This window comes from Lagenorhynchus albirostris, chromosome 2 (genome assembly GCF_949774975.1).
Source record: "Lagenorhynchus albirostris chromosome 2, mLagAlb1.1, whole genome shotgun sequence".
Taxonomy (NCBI): Eukaryota; Metazoa; Chordata; class Mammalia; order Artiodactyla; family Delphinidae; genus Lagenorhynchus; species Lagenorhynchus albirostris.
This window is the reverse complement of record NC_083096.1, coordinates 169,849,812-169,865,102: the sequence shown is the minus strand read 5'-3', so window position 1 is coordinate 169,865,102 and position 15,291 is coordinate 169,849,812. Positions and strand designations below refer to the sequence as shown.

At 52.3% G+C, this 15,291-nt stretch overlaps 1 protein-coding gene across 1 annotated transcript in view; it reads right to left on the bottom strand.

Annotated features, from left to right (window-relative positions):
• The window catches only part of ECE1 (endothelin converting enzyme 1), a 114,660-nt gene that overhangs the window by 82,173 nt on the left and 17,196 nt on the right, over positions 1 to 15,291 (bottom strand). The window lies entirely within an intron of this gene.

Genomic DNA, 15,291 nt, shown 5'->3' with positions numbered 1-15,291 from the left:
GCTGGCGTTGCCTCGGTGATCAGGAATGTCCGCCTAACAAAGCCCACCCCAGGCTCAGCCTCCCATCTGGTCCCCATTACCCCCCCTCACCACACATGTGTCACGCTTCCCGGGGAGCCCGGGAGGAAATGCCTGGTGGGGAGAGGAGGCCTGGCTCCTGCTGACAGTGGGGGAGCGATGGCTGTATTGGCTCCAGGAGACACAAGCTGCCCCATCTGCAGTCTTGGCCCAGAGTGGTGCCCAGGCGCAGAGCAGAGCCAAGGGGGTGGAGAAGCAGGGACAGGGGGGGACATGACAAAAAAGGGAGTGGAGGGTGACTGCGGGAAGGGAGAGTGCCAGGCTCATTTTCTATGGGAACAAGCCACTCCCCCATCCTGGAGTGGGAAGAGCAAAGGTTTGAGAGCAGAGAGACCTGGGTTTGAATCCTGTAATTTACTGCTGTGTGACCCTGGGCAAGTCACCTCACCTCTCTGAGCATGTCTCTTCATCTATAAAATGCGGTCATCTGAACCTACTTCACAGGGTGAGAAATAAGGAGGTAATCCATGAAAAGGCACACAGGAACTCAAATTCCACCTCCTCCTAAGAGGGGCACTGCCAAGGGCACAGGCTGTGATGCTGGACGCTAATAAGACGGCACAGGAATGTCCCGGCTCATGAGGAGATGGCAGGGGCAGCTGGGATGACCCCGGGCTTCACCCTGAGCAACAGCCTGGCCTGGGCCACAGAGGCGTGATGGCGGGTATTGGCCACAAGGGTGCTGCTGTGACTGCTGCTGAATCACAACAACTACGACAGCAGCAGCAACAAAACCAATTCCTTGAGCAATGACTTCATCCACGCCCTGTGCTACTAAGCACTTTACATGTGTTTTCTGGTTTAACCATCACAGCAACCGCAGGTGAGAGATTTGAAAGTAGAGGCACAGAGAGGTTAAGTAACTGGTTCAAGGTCACATAGCTGGGGTGAGGATATAATTCAAACCCAGGTCTACCCAACTCTTGGGCACCACAGGATCCTGCAGAATGGAGGGAGTTCTGGGCAGGGAGGCCTGACTAGGCCAGGCGCGTGTCCCTGCCTGGGACACTCACACAGCAGCATTCCCAAACCCCCTCCTGGGCCCCTAAACTCCTGGCTCTGTGGCCGTCCAGCTTGGGCTCTTCCTCCTTCCCTCTGGGTCTTGGCTTCTGCTCAGCCTGGCTCAGGAGCCAATTTGCAATTGCACAATTAACAATTAGGAACAACTTTTCTTCTCTTTCAAAGGAGAAAACAGTACAAGCCTTGGTGAGACGGACACAGCAGAGCTTCTGCCGGAACCCATGAGATCGGTCCCTAGTCCCCTGCCAGGCTGGGGAGGCCCCTTTCCTGACCCAGCCCAGCCAGGAAACCAAGAATCAGGCAGCCCCTCTCCCTCTTGTCTTCCTTTCTCATTCAAGCCCTACCCCTCACCCCCAGGACTTCCTGACTGCCCTAGCCCACAGTTTTCACATGTTCCTCTGATCCCAATACCACTGATTCCTGATTCTTTGTCTATGTAGTCAGCACTTGGTCTATACCACTGTCACAGGATCATGTATCTCTGTCAAATTGTAAGCAATTCGCATTTGTTTTGTTTTGTTTTTTTTCCCAAGCAACACTATGATGTTCCTCTCAACACCAAGTCTAGTCAGGACACATAGAAGTTGCTTGACTCACAGTATACTCCTGGGCTTGGAGAACTCCTATTCACCCTTCAGAACCCAGATCAAATATCATCTCCTCCATGAAGTCCTCCTCTGTGTCCTAAACCATCCCATCTCTGTGCACCTGTAGTGATTTGTATGTATTGCTAACAGAATGTCCTTCCCTCCTGCACTGTAGTTTCTATGCAAGATTGTTACACTCAATTCTAAACGTACCAATAATTCTGCAAGAGAAAGTTAATATCCCCATTTAACAGATGGAGATGATAAGGCTCAGAGAGACTGAGAGACTTACCTAAAGTCACACAGCTAATAAGTGGCAGTCCTGGGATTTGAATCTGGGTCTGCTCAAGCCCCACGCAAATGATTCTTTGGTGGGGTCAGACTGCCTCCCCCATGATGGGTCCTTCCCACTGACTGCACTAGAATTCTGAGCCTAGCATGGTCCCAACCTTTGTAGTTCCCCCATGGATCAGCCCCAGAGGTGAGATGTTACTCACCCCGACCCCACTGTGGCATTCCAGGACAAAGGGGACCAACCAGCTGGGCCCACCTCACTCTACCAGTCTCCGGACCACCTTAAAAGCATGTCTATCCAGGCAGCTAGGCTTTAGGAGCAGCTCCCGGCCTCTGAAGCCACTCCCTGGCTACACAGATAATTTCAGGGGATGCGTAGGCTTAGGAAAGAGAGCAGGCTCTGGAGCTGACTGACTTGGCTACTGGCTGTGGGACATTGGAACCATGACTCAACCTCTGAAGCCTTAGTCAGCTCATCTGTGAAGTGAGAAGAACCCTTCCTCACAGCAGACTGATTAAGATCAAGGGCCTCACACAGGGCCTGGAACACGCACTTACTCAGTCAACATATATTTACTGTGCACCTACTATGTGCCAGACACTCTTCTTCGTGCTGTTCACAGCAGCAGACAAACTAGGAACACTCCTGTCATTAAGCGGTTTTTTGTTTTTTTGGTTTTTTTGCGGTACGCAGGCCTCTCACTGTTGTGGCCTCTCCCGTTGCGGAGCACAGGCTCCGGACACGCAGGCTCAGAGGCCATGGCTCTCAGGCCCAGCCGCTCCGCGGCATGTGGGATCCTCCCGGACCGGGGCATGAACCCGTGTCCCCTGCATCGGCAGGCGGACTCTCAACCACTGCGCCACCAGGGAAGCCCCATTAAGCGGTTTTTAAACTGTTAGGGCAACCCTCCTCAAATTATTGATCAGTTCTCTCAGCAAAGAGTCCTATGATACAGTGGACTTATTGGATCCCCCTCCGTAACATAAATAACATATATACACCTTGGACATTCTCCCGTGGTCACCAGGGGACATGGACAAGGAAGCTCCACAGCATCATCTAAATAGTGAATGAGAGGGCTTCCCTGGTGGCGCAGTGGTTAAGAGTCCGCCTGCCAATGCAGGCGACACGGGTTCGAGCCCTGGTCCGGGAAGACCCCACATGCCATGGAACAACTAAGCCCATGAGCCACAACTACTGAGCCTTCGACCTAGAGCCCGCGAGCCACAACTACTGAAGCCCGTGAGCCACAACTATTGAGCCCAAGTGCCACAACTACTGAAGCCCGCACGCCTAGAGCCCATGCTCCACAACAAGAGAAGCCACCGCAGTGCGAAGCCCGCGCACCGCAACAGAGTAGCCCCCGCTCACCACAATTACAGAAAGCCTGTGCACAGCAACAAAGACCCAATGCAGCCAAAAATAAATACGATAAAATAAATAAGTTTAAAATAAAAAACAGTGAATGAGAAACACCTAAATGGCCACCTCTCACAGCCTGCATAACTGTGTAGATTCATGTGACACAACACATGACACGGCACTGCAATGACATGGACACAAAGTCAAACACGACATGCAGAGAGAAAAGCTGCAGAGGGAAATACAGAGCCTTGTACCAATTAAAGTTTTAAAACACATGAGCAATGCTATGCATCATTTGGGGGGGACAGAAACATCTAGTAAAAGAATGCAGGCAGTCATTTAAGAAAACAGTTTCTTCTGGAAGAGGGGTGGGTAGGGAATGGGATCAGGGAGGGACCCATGTGGGACACTCAGCTGCATTTGGAATGTTTTAGTTCTTAAGTTGGATGGTGGGTTCACCAGTATTTGTTTTTGCTGAACTCTATGCTTTTTATATGTCTGAAATATTTTGTCCCACACCAAAAAAGGCATGGGCTTTGGAGGCAGACACACTTGGATGGAGAGCCGGAATCGGGCTTTGCTGCTGTGTGAGCTGTTTTTTCCTCTGTGAAGTGGGGAATCATAAGACCCCTCTGCTAGCTCCCACGACGACTCAGACTGAGACTCAAACAAGGTTGTGTTTGTAAAGGGCCTGGCGCACAGTGCGGGATAGGATGGCTCACAGCAGGGCCTGGCACACGGTGGCATGGCGCATCGCAGGGCTTGGCGCACTGTTGGGGGGCTTGGCGCACTGTTGGGGGGCTTGGTGCACAGCAGCTGTTATTGTTCTTACTGCTCTCAGGAGAGTCTCCCAAAATGAATGGACGGAGGCGAAGGGCCAGTCCACAGGCCTCAGATCAAGGGGAGAAAAGGGTTTACTCCTCCCAAGGCCAGGCTGGTCTTCAGTGATTCTTAACTGGTGACGCATATGGGGCTCTGGGGATTGGGTAATCTTGGTCCCTTGGCCAGGACACAAAAAGAAAGTCATGGGCCTGGGCCGGCTGGACTCCCTCTAGGGCCCCACCCCTACTCAGACTCTCTGTCTCTGGCCTTCTAGGTGCCTGTCCCTGCTGTGAGTTGGGCAGGAATGCTGGGCTCCCTCCCTGCCCAATTCTCCTCGGCCTCTCCCGAGACCCTACTCCTCATTCTCTAGGTGGAGTCTTAGCCACGTTGTACCCAAACCAACCCTCTGGAGCGACTTCCACAGGTCCCAGGCTCCAACGGGTGTGGCCAAGGGAGTTGAGCCCGGGCGTCCATCTCCTGGTTCAAATCCAGGCGCAGGGTGTGACCTCAATGGTCCCAACCTTCGACTGGGGCCACCGCCGCCCCCTCACAGTGGGGGCGGGGAACACCTGCGCCTCCCCGGTGCACCCCACAGGTGTTAGATGGGTCACTCCGGCTGCCCAGGCTCAGGCTGCTGCCATATTTAAATGATTCCTCTGGCTTTGGCACAACCCAAGTGGCAGTTCTGCTGGACGCCAAGATGAACCCGGGCAGGGGAACGTGTGAATATACAGCAGGACAAGACCCGGGGCAGAGCGTGGCAGGAGGTGGGGAGCAGAGGGCCCGGCCTGGGCTTCCAGCCACTGGGACCAAGTGAAACCACCCTGCTGGCACAAGCACAGGAATTTATCAGAGTTCCCGAGAGCCCAAGGGCATTTCTGGGGCACAGCTTGGAGAGGGCCGAAGAAGGGAGGGGGGCGGCTGTGAAATCATGAAGCATCTGGGGAACGTGTTTGCTTCATCCCTGCCTTTTCCTAACCCTGTCCCACCCCATTAACAAAGGACTAGGGGCATCCTCCCTGGAGACCTGGGCGTCAGTTCTGCCTTGGCCACTCCGTGTGAATCTTTGGGACAAACATTTCTCCTCTCTGGGCTTCCTGCTTCTCCATCTATAAAATGGGTGGGATGATACCTAAGGTCTTATTGATCTGTCAGACTCACTCCACAAGGCTGCATAACCAGAGTCAGCAAAATCCCCTTTCCTGGGTGAGAAAGGGGCAAAACCCCTGAGCTGGCCTTCCTCAGCCCGGCCAGTCCCACACACGGTGATGCGCTCAAAAGTACTAAACCAGAGGAGGTGATTTACAGCAAGAACTACAGCTCCCAGGTGGGCACAACCCAGCAGGAGAGAAAGTGAATTAGGGTCTCAACAGAGTTTGTATGGGAAGAGTGGTACCTGCAGAGGCAGATGCAAAGGAATACTGTTACACTTTTACAAACTCACCCTCTCAGCAAACCAAATTTTGTGGGCTTTTGACAGCTGGGGCTGTGCCATTCCCGGGGCTCTGTTTCCTCATCAGTAGGTAAAAATAATAAGAGACCAAAAAGGGATAAGATGCGCGTAAATGACATGACACATACGAGGTGCTCAGGCAGTGCTGCCCCATCGGGCACCAGGAGGCCCTGGACGCTGGTTCCCCGGCGGCCTCAGCTCCCTCAGCAGGCCCACAAGCAGTCCGGATGTTTACACTGGCCAGCCAGGGCCCCCTGCCTGGAACAGGCTGAATAAACACACGTGCTCACAGGCTCCCGTCTCCAGCCCCCGACAGGCTGCTTGCCTCCCAGGCTGGTCGTCACTCTCACAGGAGCCTCCAGCCCACTCCAGATCCTCTGTTTATAGGTTCTCTCCACGGACTATGTTTGGGGTTTGCTGCATCCAGCTGACACCTGGCAAGACACCCTAACCCAGGCCATGATGGTCTCCAGAACAGGGGCAAAGTGAGAGAGGGCCAAGCTCTGCGAGTCAAGGGCTGTGTGGGTTTGGACAGGAGGCCTAGCTTCTCAGAGGCTCAATTTCCTCATCTGCAAAATGGGGATAACAGGTGACAGTGAAGGTTACATGGGGTGACATGATGACGGCACAGAGTACAGTGCCTGGCTCCTGAAAGGTACTAGAAAAATAAGCTCTTAAAATTAAAAAAAAATGTTATGGGTAATTAATTGAGGAGTCTGGCTAAGCAGTTGGTGGGCCCTTGAGAGCACTTCTTAAAAATAAATAATAGGAAAATTTTGGCCAGACTGTGCCAAGCACTTTCCATGCAGCATCTCATCACCTCCACAGCAGCCCCAGGAGATGGGGTGCGTCATTATCTCCCGTTTCACAGGTGGAATGCTGAGGTCAGAAAGGTTGAGTCACTTATATGGGGTCACACAGCCCTTGGTAGGTGGAGGAAGTGTGTGCTTGATCCAGAAACTGTGCTCTTAACCTCTACCCTTGCCCACATCCCTGCAGGGGCCTCATCTGTGTCTTCCCTCCCACCCTTCCTTCATTCTGAGGAAGCTTCCTGAGGTCCCAGCCTCCTCTAGGCCACGGGGGTACTGGGAACTTCCAGCAGCCGCAGGCTCAGCTGTGCAGCTACCTGCCCATTGCCTGGGTGGTGACTTGATCATCTGTGATCATTCTTCCCTGGCTCTGGGTCAGAGCCTGTAGGATCCCGCGGCTGCGGGGCCCCTGGTTTGGAAAAGAGGGGGATGGGCTGTCACTAACTCATCATCTACCCCGTGCAATGCGCCGAATGACATTTTCTCATGTAATCTTCATGCCCACCCTGTGCTGGAGGGATTATCATCCCCATTTTACGGAAGAGAAAATTGAGGTTCCAAGAGGTGAAGGCACTTGCCCAGCATCTCCCAGTTAATCAGTGGCAGAGCTGGGGACTCAAACTCAGGTCACTCTGACTCAGCAGGCTGCCCCTGTCTCCTGGGGGAGATAAGACAGGACACAAACAACCTAACACAAACCAGAAAGCGATAAAGGCCTTCAGGGAAAGCCAGATAAGGGGCTGGGGACATTTACAGAGAGGGGCTCGGGCCTTCCTGGGGAAGTCTGTATGAATAACACAAGAGGAATTCCCCATGGGAAGAGCACATCCTGGGGGCGCCCAGCAGTGTGCCCAGGAAGGGGGTCTGTTGAAGACCCAGGTCTGTGCAGACAGGGCTGACCACAGGAATACCCTGCCCTGAGGGGCTGTGACTGGCCAGTGCCTTCACAGGTAATCAACGTTTAATGAGCACCTACTGTATACTGGGCCATTTCCCCAGCAATCCTGTCATACAGGAAGAATTATTTTCGTTTTAGAGAAAGAGAAACTGAGGCTTGGAGAAGGAAGGGTGCTTCCTCAAGACCATACTGCTTGGAAGGGGCAGATCTGTCTGATTCTCAAGTCCTAATGAAACAGAGTTGTGTCCCTTTGGTCTGGTCCTGCCTCCCTCCTGCTCTGTCTGAGGCTCCCAGGACAGCTTCTCCAGGCTCACTGACCACAGTCCCCATCTGGCTCATGTGGGCAGCTGGAAAGACTTCTGAGATCAGCATTATATCCCCATTTTACAGATGAGGAAACCGAGGCTGAGAGAAGTCACAGGCAGCTTCCCAGTGAGATGGACTGGGGACGGGGTGTGTGTGGATGAAACCAGAAGACCCCACAACCCGCCTGAGCTGAGCACTGCTTCCCTCTCCAAGAATTGGGGGCAGGTCAGTCAGTGCTGCCCACTTCTGGCCTCCTAACAGATGCTTCTGTTCCAGGACCATGGGCACGTGTGGGGAATTTGGTGGCCCTTTGTCCAGCAAGAGCCAAGGGATCCTGGCTGCACGGCTGCCATGGAAACACCAGAGGATGCTCTAAGGGCAGGAGACCAGTCAGCCTTTCTCACCTGGCCAGTGCAAAGGGCAGGCCGAAGGCACAAGCTGGGACTGCCAGGGCCCCTACTCCCACGCACTCCACCCCAAGGCCCCAGGCCCTGTGACAAAAATGACAGTGCCAACCGTTGGCATAGGAGACAGGGAGGTGGTGCCGTTTTGGCACTAGGAGTTGGAAACTGGCCTAAATACCTAGCCAGGTGAGGACAGAAAAACTCAGAGATGAAGAGGAGAGGAAGAAGGACAGACGGAGGCACAGTCAGAGAATGGAGTCGAGAAGGACAACGGGGTTCAGAGCTAGAAAGCATTGCCTGAGCCTGTGAGACATGCCTGGCATCAAACTAGCATCTTCTTCACATTAGTTTTGTCACCCGATCCTCTAAACTGTCCCACTCTACGAAAAATGAGGATAAATTCCAAGAATGAGGAGAGCAAGTGAGGCTGGAGGAGGGCCTTGATGGGCCCAGCCCAAGGGTACAAGGTCAGGGGTGATGGAGGGAGAAAAAGGGGATGCAGGCAAACACAGCAAAGCCGTCTGGGTGAAGGGGACAGTGGTGGACCCAAGGCATCGAGCTACAGAGGTGGACACCCTCCCCTGACCGTAGGCCAGTGGCTTCTCCTGCCAGCTGCCAGCCAGTGGGGCTCATCTTGTCCTTCTAAGCATCAGGTGGAATGAAAAGAGCACTGCTCTGAAGTCCTGAGTTCAAACCCATCCCTGATGCTCACTTACTGTGTGACACTGAGCAAATCATTTGCCTTCTCTTTAAAGCAGAAGCGTAAATTCAAATCCTGGCTCTACCATCAACGAGCTGAGTGATCTTGGGTAAATCACTTAACCGTTCCGACCTTCAATTTCCTCATCTGTAAAATGGGTCTATTAATGGTACCTATATCTGATAAGATTAAATGAAAATATGTAGGTTAAGCATTTAGCCCATACTAGGCTCTCAATAATATTAGCTGCTATTAGTATTACCATACTTTTTATTGAATTACCAGCAGGTCTCAATTTGGGGCAGTTCTGCCCCTCTAAGGGGTTTTTGTATATATGTGGGAGCATTTTTAGTTGTCAAATGACTGGGGAGTAGTCGCATTTAATCCTGGGGGCCACAGTTGTTAACTTCCTGCTATATGTGGAAGAATCCTGCAAAATAATAAAATACTGTCTCTCTCAAAATGCCAAGAGTGCCTGCATTCAGAGGCAATGGCTGCTAACCTCAAAGGACCCTCCCAGTGCCCTTGAGCTCCAAATCTAACAAGAGGCAGTGCACAGTACCGGGTCTCTGAGTCAGGTATACCTGCTTTCAATCCATCTCTGCCACCAATAATCTATGGATAGATAGACCCTGGGGATATCATGTCACCTCCCTGGGCCTCAGTTTCCTCATCTGTGAAAAGGGGACGCTGATTCGTCCCCTGCATGAATGCCTGTGGCTTAAACAGGGTAATGACTCCAGAGCATCTCCAGCAGGGGACTTGAGAAATGGTGGCCACAGAGCAGGACAGGTGGCGCTCTGAGGGCAAGTGGGCAGGCGGAAGGGGCTGGGCAGCCTCCCGAGTTATCAGAACAGGAACAGCCCTTCCACACCCAGACCCCTTAACCCCAGAGGGAGCCGAACGGATCGGCTGGCTTTCCTGTAGCTCACTGGTCCCTGCAGGACTCAGGGAGAGGCAAGCAATAGGGATCCTAGCATCTTACTGGTCAGAGCAGGAGGTGGGTCTGGGTTGGGAGGGACAGTCAGGCATTGCCTTCCTCCCTTCAGGGCAGAGGCTGGAGGTGGCCTGAGATGGGAGGGAAAAGGGGAAGGACCATGAGCAAAGGATGGCAGGGCTGTGAACAGGGCTTGTTAATGTCTCTTTCACAGCTTGCAGCTGGTGGGGGTGGGGGTGGGGTGGGGGGTGGCGGGGAGGAGGGGGGTGCGGTGCGTGACAGAGGGAGGTAAGAAACGGGACATTTATCAGGTCCCCAAATATGCACCATAATGCGGTAAAGTGCTTTATATCATTTTATGCACCCAATGACCCTGCAAAGTAGGTGGTTCTGTCCCCATTTTATAGACAAGGAGGCTGACACTCAGGCAGATGAAATGATTTGTCCAAGGTCACACAGCCTAGACATAATCATGATTCTTTCTCTCTCCCTGTCTTCTCCCTCTACTTTTCTCTCTCTCTCTTTCATATCCCATTCAAAAGCCTCATACTGCTCCGAGGATAAAGATAAAACTACAAGCACCCCAGGCTCTGGCACCACCACCCTGTTTACCCTCATTTCACAATATGCCCTCCCCCTCCCTACCCCAGGCCCCAGCGACTCTGCTTTTCTTGTAGTCCTTCATTCCCTTAAACCACTGGGCCTTTGCACACACCCTGTACCTGGAACGCTCTTCCCTTCCCTCCCAGTTACACCACCTCTCCTTCGGATTGCAGTTAGAGTGTCACATCTGCAGAGAGGCCCTCTCTAACCTTTACTAGTCAAATCCCCCTATTACAGGTACGTGCAGCATCAGGACCCTTGTCTTCATGGTATTTGTCACTGCTGCAATTTCATGCTTATCTGAGATTATCTGATAAAGAATTTTCTTACCTCCATGCTCTTATATTGATTAATAGGTATTTATCAAGTACCTACTATGTGCCAGGTGCTGTCCACGGTACTGCAGGAAGGTGGAGAACAAGCCAGATAAGATCTCTATACCCATGAAATTCACATTCTAATGGCAGGAAACAGACAAAGATGGCACAGTCTATGCAAAGGGGCAGAGGTGGGAGTGCAGAGTAAGCTGCACTGGGGGGTGGGAGGGGAGACTGTATTTCTGTTTGGCTGAAGCAGGGAGGACAGGGTAGGGAAAGGCCAGAGATGATGCTGGAGAAACGGGCAAGGACTAGGTCACAAAAAACTCCTCCTACGGAGGAATTTGACTTCCTCCAGGACAATGGGGGGCATTGGAAGGGGTTTAAGCAGGATGGGAACAGGGCTTGACATGTGTTTCAGAAAGCTGTCTAAGGCTGCAGTGAGGAGGCAAGGTTGGAGGGGCAAGGCTGGAGGCAGGGAGGGCAAGCAAGAGGCTTTGCCTTAATCCAGGCAAGAGGGAGGCTGACAGAGGGCGAGGGTGGAAAGAAGTGGAGGGGAGGCAGAATACTGATCGAACTACAGCAGGCAGGCATCTGGTTGGCACCTGGAACTTCATGCAGGCAACTGTGAACAGAGGTGCCACTGACTGAGAAAGCAGGGCAGGCAAAGCCGGGTTCGGGAGGCAGGAGGGCGGGTGCAGAGGTGGCCTTCACCATGGAAGGACAGCATCAGTGAAAGAGAGGATGGGCGGAGTCCAGGGCAGAGGAAAAGGCCATGGCTTTGGGGACCACTCCAGTGTGCAGCAGACAGAGAGGAAGGCCACAGTACATTCTACAAAATACCTGCCCAGTATCCTCAATACTGTCAAGGTCATGAAAAACAAGGAAAGCCTGAGAAACGGTCACAGACCAGAGGAGGCTAAGGAGACATGATGACAAACTGCCATGTGGTGTTCTGGATGGGATCCTGGAACAGAAAAGTATAAAAACTGGTGAAATCGGAACAGAGAGTGGATTTAATTAACTGTAATGAACCGATAATGGCTTCTTGGTTTTGACAAACCTACTATGGTCATATGAGATGTTACCATTAGGGGGAGCTGGGTGAGGGGTAAACAGGGACTCTGTATCATCTTTGCAACTTTTCTGTAAACCTAAAATTATTCCAAAATAAAATGCTTATTTAAAGAAAGGGGGGGGGACTTCTCTAGTGGCGCAGTGGTTAAGAATCCACCTGCCAATTTAGGGGACACGGGTTCAAGCCCTGGTCCGGGAAGATCTCACATGCCGCGGAGCAACTAAGCCCGTGCGCCACAAGTACTGAGCCTGCGCTCTAGAGCCTGCGCTCTAGAGCCCGCGAGCCACAACTACTGAAGCCCACGTGCCTAGAGCCTGTGCTCTGCAACGAGAAGCCACCGCAATGAGAAGCCCGCGCACCACAACGAAGAGTAGCCCCCTCTCACCGCGACTAGAGAAAGCCTGTGTGCAGCAACAAAGACCCAATCAGCCCCCCAAATTAATTACTTAATTAATTAATAATAAATAAATAAAATAAAATAAAGAAAGGGGGTTTCAGCGGGACTTCCCTGGTGGTGCATGGTTAAGAACCCGCCTGCCAATGCAAGGGACACAAGTTCGAGCTCTGGTCCGGGAAGGTCCCACATGCTGCGGAACAACTAAGCCTGTGCACCACAACTACTGAGCCTGCGCTTCTAGAGCCCGCAAGCCACAACTACTGAAGCCCATGTGCCTAGAGCTCGTGCTCTGCAACCAAAAGAAGCCACTGCAATGAGAAGCCCGGGCGCTGCAACAAAGAGTAGCCACCGCTCGCCGCAGCTAGAGCAAGCCCACACGCAGCAACGAAGACCCAACGCAGCCACAAATAAATAAATTTATTTATAACAAAAAATAAAGTCATTCCCAGGGAATGACTAGATGCGCTGGGATCTGCGCCCTGTAGAAATCGTGCACGTTTGCTGAAATCCCTGACAGGGGCTCAGGAGGGATGGTTTCATGGGGCTTTGAGGCTGGGGTCACTTCCAAAACCAAGTCTCCTCACACCTTCCCAAAGGTTCCCAGAGAGTGACCCTGTAGCCAGGGAGGTCTGAGGACACAATAAAAAGCCTTTGTTGAAACTTCATTTAAACAAAAATCTTAAAAATTCATGCCAATTCTGCATTCTACTCCAAAATAGTACCTTTTAATTTCACTATAAATGTCCCCCACTGTACTCCCCAGGGCAATCTCATGCACTGGTATGAAATGCTCAAATACAAAGTATGAAACCTCAAAAGTGGACAACTGACCTGGGGAGAGTGGGGGAGAAAGGACTCCGTTGTCTAGAATAATGCAGCTGGAGAAGGAGGAAGAGGTACCCAAGCCCTACGACTGGCTACAGACTGTGGCCCGGGCTCAGGTGCCTTCATTCATTTTTTCATTCATTTTTTTCACATACTCATTCTTTTTACCAATATTTATGTGCCTCCCATGTAGCAGCACTGTTCTAGGTGGCTAAACCAGGGAACAAGACACACAGAAACCCTTATAGGTTAGTGGGAAGAGACAGAGGAAATAAAATGAATAAATAGGGAGGGGCTTCCCTGGTGGCGCAGTGGTTAAGAATCCGCCCGCCAAGGCAGGGGACATGGGTTTGAGCCCTGGTCTGGGTAGATCTCACATGCTGTGGAGCAACTAAGCCCGTGCGCCACAACTACTGAGCCTGCACTCTAGAGCCCACGAGCCACAACTACTGAGCCCACGTGCCACAACTACTGAAACTCGTGCGCCTGGAGCCCGTGATCCGCAACAAGAGAAGCCACGGCAATGAGAAGCCCGCGCACTGCAATGAAGAGTAGCCCCCTCTCACCCCCGCGTGCAGCAATGAAGACCCAACACAGCCAAAAATAAATAAATAAAATAAATTTTAAAAAATAAAATAAAATACGGAGTATCTTGGATTGTAGTGAGTGCTAAAGAGAAAAATCAAGCAGGGAAGGGACAGAAAATGGGGGGAGGGACGATTTTCAGTAGTGTGGCCAGGAAGGTCTCTCTGAGAAAGTGACATCTGGGGAACGACACAAAGGAAATGAGGCTGCTTTGTAGATGCTTTCTCATTTATTTTTCACAACTGTGGGTGGTATTATTTGCCCTGTTTTACAGATGAGAAGAGTGTCTCAAAGAGGTAAAACGATTTACTTAAGGTCACCTAGGAAATAACAGGGAAACTGGGGGAGAGCAGTGAACCCAGGCCCATCAGTTCCTCTCCAGGAAAGGTGATGAGGAACACCTGTCTCCACCCTGCACCCCTGTCCCCAGGCCCTGGCAGACATCACCAACTGATGGAATCCATCACACCTCTCTCCCTTGCTGAAGTCAGATTTCCAAATCCTCAGAATAGTCACTGCTAACTAACACCCCCCACCCCCATATACCTCCTTAATCTGACCAGGTTAAAGACCGGTTAAGGGGTAGAAAGGACTGGCATGCCCCCCGCCCCGAGGGCACTGGGTGGGCAGAGGAAGGGGCGAGGGATCAGCCTCACTCAAGGGGAGGGATGTTCTATTTGCTCAGCTCAGCACAGTTCCTTCCAGGGTGACCCTGGTCGCTGTCAAAGCTGCGGTTTATTGACTTCACTGGGTCTGGCTGCCCCATCCAACAAGTCGCCCTGGAATCCCTCCCTCCACGGCCAGAGAAACAAGTCTGGAGGGAACCAAGAGGGGCTCTCCCCATCCCCACTGCTTTCCACATAAAGGGAAACATGTCAGGGTTGAAGAAGTGACTCATTTTCCCCCAGAGAGGGCCAGGGCTGTACCGAGTCAGGCTGGAAGAGCCCTTGGGTCACTGATCTGCCTGCCTGATCCAGCTGAGTTGGCTCTGGGCCCCAGGAAGGGAAGACAAATGGAGGTGGAGGTGGCAGAGACAAGTGGCTGGTGGAGTGTGCCCGGCTTTCCTCACCCAGCCTCGAGTGTGTCACTGGGTGTCCCGGCACTGCCCAAATGGAACCTGATGGAGAAGGAAAATTCCTCTGGACCTTCCTGAATGAGCTTTACGGCTGAATCACTGGCACTTGGGGACAGCAAGAAAACTCACAAATCACCAAAGAAGGAAAAATCCCTCTTCAATGGAGGGATCCGAGATCACCGGCAGAAATGCTCCCTGACATTTTGTTCCAGCTTTTGTTCCTTAAAGAAACACATTACACAATAGATGGGGGTCAGAATTGCTTGCAAAGTGCAATTACATATATTGAGTTCTATTTCTCCGTTAGCTGGCATTAACGCTTAGAGACATGTCTCTAATGACACTATGAACGATGCACTGGCTCCAGGACTGTCGCCCTGGCACAGGAAGGCTGTTCCCCATCCTGCCCCCTCCCCTGTTCCAGCCCTGTGGGGTGGCACCCTCCCTCCACCCAGTCTTTCACGGGTGTCTGCTGAGAGCAGGTGGGCCAAGACAGTCAGGGTCTCTGCCCTCCAGGGCTTCCCCTCTGGGGCAGAGAAGTAACAGGGCACAATTAAAGGGCGAGAGTGCCCGGAGGACAGAACAGTGCCATTCCTCATGCAGCTCGAAACTTGCTTCCAGCTGCCTGGCCCCTCCCTGAAGGGGACCACCTGCTTCCCTCCAGAGAGATCCCGAGGAGTTCCAGAGCAACCTTCCTCTAGTCCTCCTCGGCTGGCCCCTCTCTCTTCACTGCCTGA